General features: G+C 41.5%; 1 pseudogene; it reads left to right on the forward strand.

Annotated features, from left to right (window-relative positions):
- The window catches only part of LOC134637767 (CXADR-like membrane protein), a 110,440-nt pseudogene extending 106,583 nt beyond the window's left edge, over positions 1-3,857 (forward strand).
- The last annotated feature ends 4,109 nt before the right edge of the window (positions 3,858-7,966 follow it).

Below are 7,966 nucleotides of genomic sequence, written 5' to 3' on the forward strand. Positions count from 1 at the left end.
AACTTATGCTGCAAGATCCATTTAAAGTAGTTAAGAATCCTCTACCCTACCTTGGCTTGACCATACCTAGAGATCCCAAATTATTATTTAAATTGAATTTCACTGAGTATGTGTCAGGGCTAAAGCAAAGCATTGAATATTGGAAAACACTGCCTTTGTCAATGATTGGATGCATCAATTCAATCAAGATGATTTCTCTCCCCAAATTTTTATATTTGTTTCAAAAATCTTCCCATTTATCATACAGTGGCCTTTTTCAAAGATCTGGACTCAATCATTCAGTCCCATATTTGGAATGGCAAAAGGGCCAGAATCTCTAAAGTGCATTTGCAGAAATCCGGAGAGACGGAGGGCTTGGCCTGCCAATTTTTAAACACTACTACTGGGCTGCTAATATCAGAGCGTTAGTGTTCTGGCAGCAGGACTCCCTGGATTACCAGGCATCGACCCCCCTATTGTGGATTAGAATGGAAGCTGTATCAGTGAACAATTCTTCCCTGTGTTTCCTATGTTATTCACCAAGCTTGGAAAGTTAGATTCTTATAAATGTCTGGGTTTTGTATTAAAACAAACCATTAGAATTTTGAATCAGGTTAGAAGTTTTTTTAGCACTGCCAGACACTTCTGTACAGACACCAATATGTTTTAATCACGATTTTATGCCTCCTTGGCAAGATAACATTTATCACGGCTGGAGAGAAAAGGGTTTAGTGTCTATTAAGGATATGTATATTGATAACAAATTCTCTCCTTTTGGCCAACTAAAAGGGAAATATAAATCTGCCACATTCACATTTTTATAGGTATTTGCAGGTCAGGCGATATGTCCAATCCAAGTTTAAAGAGTTTGCAACTCTACCGTCGGAACATGGCATCTACGAAATACTCAAGAGCCAACCTGATACCAGACATCACAAAAATTGTACAGTTATTTGGTGATTCTATCATGGTGCATACTGCTGGGATTAGGCAGGCTTGGGAGAATGAATCGGGGATGAAGGTGTCTGAATCTATGTGGAGTAAGTGTCTGTCTAAAATCCATTCTTGCTCCCTGAAGAGTAGACACCAATTAATTCAATTTAAAATCCTCCACCAATTACACTACTCTAAGATCAGACTGCATAAGATGTATCCTTCTATCTCCACAATGTGTGACAGGTGTAGATTGGCAGAAGGTACGTTGTTCCATTACTTTGGTCTTGTCTCTCATTAACAGACTTTTGGTTTAAAATATTTGACTAGTATTCCAAGGCATGTATGAAACCTCTACAGCCTGAACTTGAGCTTGTAATTTTTGGATGTTCTCCAGCGTCAGAGCTACTCCCAGTTACAGTGCAGCGGCCATTGGAACTAGGTTTGATTGCTGCCAAGAGGTTAATCCTGAGGGAATGGAAGTCCCCCACTCCTCCTTTCTTTCAGTTGTGGGTAACAGACATGATGTCCATAATACAAATGGAAAAGTTCAGCAAAGACTCAAAAGATTCTCTTCTGAATGTCTGGAACCCCTTCTTGGAACACTTTGCAAGGACCAGATTGGGCTAAACTGGACCCAGATTTGTAAACTCTTATCAACTCCAGCTTTTGGTACTCTATCCTGTGGTGTTTTGTGAAGTGCATGTTTGTCTGAATTAATTGTTTTTTCTGTAACGCATCTGAGCCTGTTTGTTTTTGTTTGTTTGTAGTTTGTTTTTGTTTTATATTTTAAAAAATTAAAAATTAAATTATCCACAAAAAAAAAAAAAAAAAAAAAACCACGGAGGAGGAAGTGTGATGGTCTGGGGCTTTTTGCTGGATCCAGGGTCGGTGACTCGTACAGAGTGAGAGGCACCCTGAACCAAAACAGCTACCACAGCATTCTGCAGCGCCATGCAGTAGCCTCTGGTATGGACCTAGCTGGTCAGGAGTTCATCCTACAGCAAGATGATGACCCAAAACTTGAAAACTGAGCTTGAAAACACGGAGTGTCCAGCACAGTCTGCAGACTTAAACCCCATCGAGTTGGTTTGAGATGAACTGGACAGAAGAGTAAAAGCAAAGCAACCTACATGGTCCACATTTATGGGAACTTCTGCTACAGATATGGGAGGATATTGGATTTCTATTGTAGAAAGAATGCCACGAGTGTGTTCAGCTGTTATATCTGCCAAAGGAGGTTACTCTGATGAGTCAAAAGTTTAGAACAGCGGTACTGGTCCGTGAGTCTTTCGGTACTGGGCGATTTGAGGCTCGGGTGTGAAATTTATGGTTTTAGGCATTTTTATCGGTTTTTATCATTATTTTTTTTAAATCATTTTTATCATTAACTTGGTTTCCCTGGGTCTTTTCCCGAGTGTTATGAATAAATCTTCTTATTTTGGTACCGGTACTGGTTTTATTTTGTTGAATTTATCCATGACACCTTAAAGTCCGGTCAGTGAAAATGTTGTTGGACATAAACTGGTCCGTGGCGCAAAAAAGGTTGGGGACCGCTGGTTTAGAACACATTTTGGTCTACAAATTGATTCCATGATTTTTTCTTTTGACTCCAGTTCCTTATTTGTACTATGCTTCATTACAGAGTGCAATGTGACAGTAAACTTCATAATTTTCAATAAAAAACTGGAAAAATTGGGGTGTTTTAAAACTTTTGACTGGTACTTTTCTACTAAAAGTATACTTTCTACTTTACTAAAGCTAAACTTTCATGATTAATTTCAGTTTCGTCCTGCCAGTAAATCATGCAGCTATGTTCTCATTTCAGGGAGGATGCAGAAGCTCCCAAAGCCAAACTAGTGAAGCCCAACTCCCTTTCCTCATCTCGCTCTGGCAGTTCCCATTCGGGCACCTCCTCCACCCAGTCCATGGTGGACAACATGGGACCTAAATGTCAGCGTGCCTTTGTTCCTGCTGTGGCTGCCCTTAACGAGAACTGCCAGGCTTTTCCACAGTCTCCACCTGAATGCCATCAGAAGATTCCCAAGATCCCTGAACATCTTTTGCACCCACTTCCATGTCTACCTCTCACTCCAAACCCAACCCCCGTCCAATGTTCAGCCCAGGGAACATGAATTATATTGGGGTCACTGCTGTTATGATCAAACCAGCTCAAACCAGGGCCTTCCAAGCCGTGTAGAAGAAAAATCCAGTTCCTCAACTTACTTAATTCACACTGTGACAAAACACTTTCAGCAACTCAACTCTTGAAGAATTTCTGCAATATAAAAACAGTTTTGTTCTGGTGTCATTTATTTGTACACAGTCACTTCTGTAGGTTTTAGAGAGAGATTGTTAGGTTGTTAAAAGTGTATTTCAGTATACTTTTAACAACCTAACAATCTCACACACATCTGTTAACACCTGTAGTTTTACTTTCTGACAAAAGTTTACAGATTTGGATATGATGCACAGTCTCAGAGGTACTTTGTGAAAATCTTTAATTCAGGTTCATGGACCAGTTCTTACCATTGTTCACTTTTACATGAAAATGCAAAAATACCTGCAACACAGTCTGATTGCAGTTTGTAAAATATTGTTGGCCACAAACTAATTTGTGGCCATGGACGTTAAATATTGTATTTTTTAGTTGGATCAAGCTCCACTGCAGAAAGAACTATGTAGTAGTGCTTGCATAAGTCACAGGACCCAAAAACTTCCGTCTGAGAATTTTTTTTGTTTGCTTTGTGGTGGACCACCAGGGGACTCCACTCACATCCAGCGAGAAGGGAAGAGGGAGGGGTAATGTTTTTGGGTTGTAGGAGGTGTTTGCTGCCTTGTGAGTTCAGTTGTGTGAAGCTGAAATTAAAGTTGGAGTAAAACGTGATGAGGTCTCGTGTCATCTTTACGTACCTCCACATTGGTGACCCCTGAGACGAACATGCTGAGGCCCGAAGAGGAAACCGGCCCTTTCCCAGAAGCATCTGTGGCTGCCAGACTCCCACCTCTGCCTGCACCTGTGTTTGCTTTGGTAGTTAAAGTATAGGACTTTTGGCTTCACGACCCTCCTTCATGGTTCGTGCATGTCGAAGCTCAGTTTGCTCTTCATGGAATTTTATCTGACGACATGAAAAATGTGGTGGCCTCATTGGCCTCATTGGACTCCGCTGTCCAATGGCCCTCCTCCAGAATCCCCCTGCCCAAAGGAAATACACCGCTCTCAAGGCACTGCTGCTGCGGCGCTACTCCCACTCCGACACAGAGAAAAGAAAGTCCTCTCTCTCAGGCTTAGGTGATGGTACCACTTTCAAGCTCATGGAGAACACGCTGTGCTTACTGGGGATGGATGACATAGAGTTCCTCTTCACACATGGTTATCTCCGACAACTGTCCGCTTCTGTGCGGGCTGGCACCCACACTAATTCTCCCAGAGGCCTCTGGCTCAGTGACAGTGGCTGGGATCACGGCACGACGGCACTGAGAAAAAGGGCTGTGTTTATACCATCAGCGTTTCGGCGCCAAAGTGAAGATTTAAGACCCAGGGAAATGAGCCCGCCAGTGGTCTGTAGCAGACGTGACCAGGAATGGCTGCTCTTCATAGAAGACTCACACTCGGGGAGACATTTTCTGGTCGACTCTGGCTCCCCTCCTGCCCTTGGCTGGTTCTGACAGGCTAGCTAAGGGCTGTGTGCAGCTACTAGCAGCGGCTAATGGCTCCCCCATCAAAACATTTGGTGAAAAGTTGGTGACCGTTTGTTTTCATTACCGTGACTTCCAGTTGAACTTTGTGATTGCTGCAAGCTCTGTGCCGATAATAGGCGCAGATTTTCTTTGTGCTCACAGACTACTGGTTGATGTCGTTAACAGATGTTTGATCAGTGCTGTGTCATTTTCTTCACTGCTATGCTAATCTTGTAGTTTCATGTAGGTTCATGTTGACCGCATGTTGGATGATGTGTTTTTGGGGAATACTGTTAAATATGTCAGAACAAGATCTAGAGTGGTGGGTTCTTTTACAATTTGAGAAAAACAAAGTTAGTCTAATTCTGTCTAATTAAATTAATCACAGGAGTGTCGATTAATTTAAACTAACATAATCATCCTGCTCTAACCAGGTTTCCATAAGGCAGAGGAAATCAGTTTGTCTATCATTTATTAATTCATGTACTGACAAGAACTTAGACTTAATGTTTAATAGTCATAGTTTTTACTATTTGGGTACTATATTGTTCTCTTTTTTTGGTGGTCTGGGACTAGGCACTCTTTAAGTGGATGCGGTTTTACAGGGCTAACAGGTTATTCTATGATTAAGCATTTCTATACCAATGAGTGTTTTTGAGGTAATGGTGCCTCTATTCATAAAGAATGAGCTACTACCCTAAATACTAAAGACTACGCTAAGGCTCGTTATTATATAGCGCTTTTTTCCTCTGTCTGAGCACTCAAAGCGCTTTATACAACATGCCTCATTCATACATTCACACAAGCACTTTGTTCTATGCTTAAGTGCTTTCTATCTAACATTCAAACTCCACTGGAGGTATCAGAGAGCAATTTGTGGTTAGTTTCTTGCCTAAGGATATTTGGCATGAAAACTTGAGCTGCCAGGGATCAACCTTCCAAATTTCTAATTAATAGATGACCTGCTCTAACCCCAATCTTAAAAGCCTTGGAGAAGTTTGGAGCAACAAGGTCACTTGGTGTTCGCTCTCTCTGTGGTAGAGTATCACTTCCTGTTCCTGCTCAAACACAGTGGTGTTTTTGAGTAGCTTATCTGCTTAGCAATTTAATTAAAAAGTTTTAGATACATTCTTTTTTCATAGCATAATCTTCACGTGCTTCATCCGAAGCACACTTTCTGTGTACTCACTACCTTATTTATAGCCAAAGTATTCACTCACTGAGTCTTTACTGTTTCGCTAGCTTAGCTTAGGTTGTAGCCGACTCGCTAGCAGCATGGCCTCTTCACCTGTCCCTCCTGCACTTTCCTGCTCATTGTGTCAGATGTTTAGTTACTCCTCGGCCTCCTTTAGCAGTAATGATACTTGTAACACATGTAACACATTTGCAGCTCTGGAGGCCAGGATTACTGAATTGGAGACTCGGCTTCGCACCCTTCATTCACCTGTAGCTAGCCAGGTCCCTGTAGCTGGTGCAGCCGAAACGAAACGAAAGACCAAGACAGACTTTTAATTCATTTGAAAGCCTGATGCTTAGCCTTGTCCACCCCAGCTGTGAAACTCAGAAACCAGTCTTACTTGTTACCATCTATCGTCCACCTGGGCCTTACACAGAGTTTCTGTCTGATTTACAATAATTGATTACACAGCAGTGGGGAGTAGACTTTATCACAGTAGATGTCTTTCTGTGCTGTAACTACCCATATGGAAAAGATATATATAAATCTTATAAAGTTTGTATCTGTCTTGTCTGAAACTTGCATGAAAAGCAATACAAGAGTGAAAACAGATATAAGATCCCTTGAAAAATTTAATAAATGAAACTTGTATGTTTTGGATACTTACTAAAACAATATATGAAAGTGGCCACTTTCATGAGTAAATCATATAAGCCTTATATGATTCACTATATGAAGCAGGCCACATCTGATGCAAGTCTTTTATAAGTTTTTACTATTTCTTTTCCATATGGGTAAGTTTAAGAATATAATCCACCCACTGTTATCATCTTCAATGCCCTGTACCAACACAGAGCAGAGCAGCTACCTGAACACTACTCCAACAGAGGTCGATCATCTTGTTAATAATTTTACCTCCTCACTACGTACGACTCTGGATACTGTAGCTCCGGTGAAAACTAAGGCCTCAGATCAGAAGTACCTGACTCCGTGGTATAATTCTCAAACACGTAGCCTAAAGCAGATAACTTGTAAGCTGGAGAGGAAATGGCGTGTCACAAATTTAGAAGATCATCATTTAGCCTGGAGAAATAGTTTGTTGCTTTATAGGAAAGCCCTCCGCAAAGCCAGAACATCTTACTATTCATCACTGATGGAAGAAAATAAGAACAACCCCAGGTTTCTCTTCAGCACTGTAGCCAGGCTGACAAACAGTCAGAGCTCTGTTGAGCCAACCATCCCTTTAACGTTAACTAGTAATGACTTCATGAACTTCTTCACAAATAACATTTTAATCATTGGACAAAAAAATTACCAATAATCATCCCACAGATGTAATATTATCTACAGCTACTTTCAGCACCATTGATATTCATTTAGAGTCTTTTTCTCCAATTGATCTTTCTGAGTTAACTTCAATAATTACTTCCTCCAAACCATCAACGTGTCTTTAGACCCCATTCCTACAAAACTGCTCAAAGAAGTCCTGCCATTAATTAATGCTTCAATCTTAAATATGATCAACCTATCTCTAATAATCGGCTATGTACCACAGGCCTTCAAGCTGGCTGTAGTTAAACCTTTACTTAAAAAGCATCTCTAGACCCAGCTGTCTTAGCTAATTATAGGCCAATCTCCAACCTTCCTTTCATATCAAACATCCTTGAAAGAGTAGTTGTCAAACAGCTAACAGATCATCTGCAGAGGAATGGCTTATTTGAAGAGTTTCAGTCAGGTTTCAGAGCTCATCACAGCACAGAAACAGCTTTAGTGAAGGTTACAAATGATCTTCTTATGGCCTCTGACAGTGGACTCATCTCTGTGCTTGTCCTACTAGACCTCAGTGTAGCTGTCAGGGACCTGGGTCTGAGGGACCCAGGGTCCTTGAGCAGTGTGGACTGTGATTATTGTTATTATGTGTGTTTTTCTCTCCTTTTTTGTCCTCCTTCTCCCTGTGTGCTCCCGGATGTTTTGGGTCGCTGAGGGGGACTGCGACCCGGAAGTGTTCCCGCACTGGAAGCTGCCGCACCTGCCGCTCGTTAGCCTTCACCAGCTGCATCCGATGGCCTCATCAAGAGCGTCCTATTTAAGAAGGTGGCTGAGCTCCAGTCAGCGCGGGATTATTCTATATCAAACTTTTAAAGTACCTCCGTTGATGAGTGTTTATGTGAACGACATCGCTACTGTGGGTTTCCT

This window comes from Pelmatolapia mariae, linkage group LG10_11 (assembly GCF_036321145.2).
Source record: "Pelmatolapia mariae isolate MD_Pm_ZW linkage group LG10_11, Pm_UMD_F_2, whole genome shotgun sequence".
NCBI classification, from domain to species: Eukaryota; Metazoa; Chordata; class Actinopteri; order Cichliformes; family Cichlidae; genus Pelmatolapia; species Pelmatolapia mariae.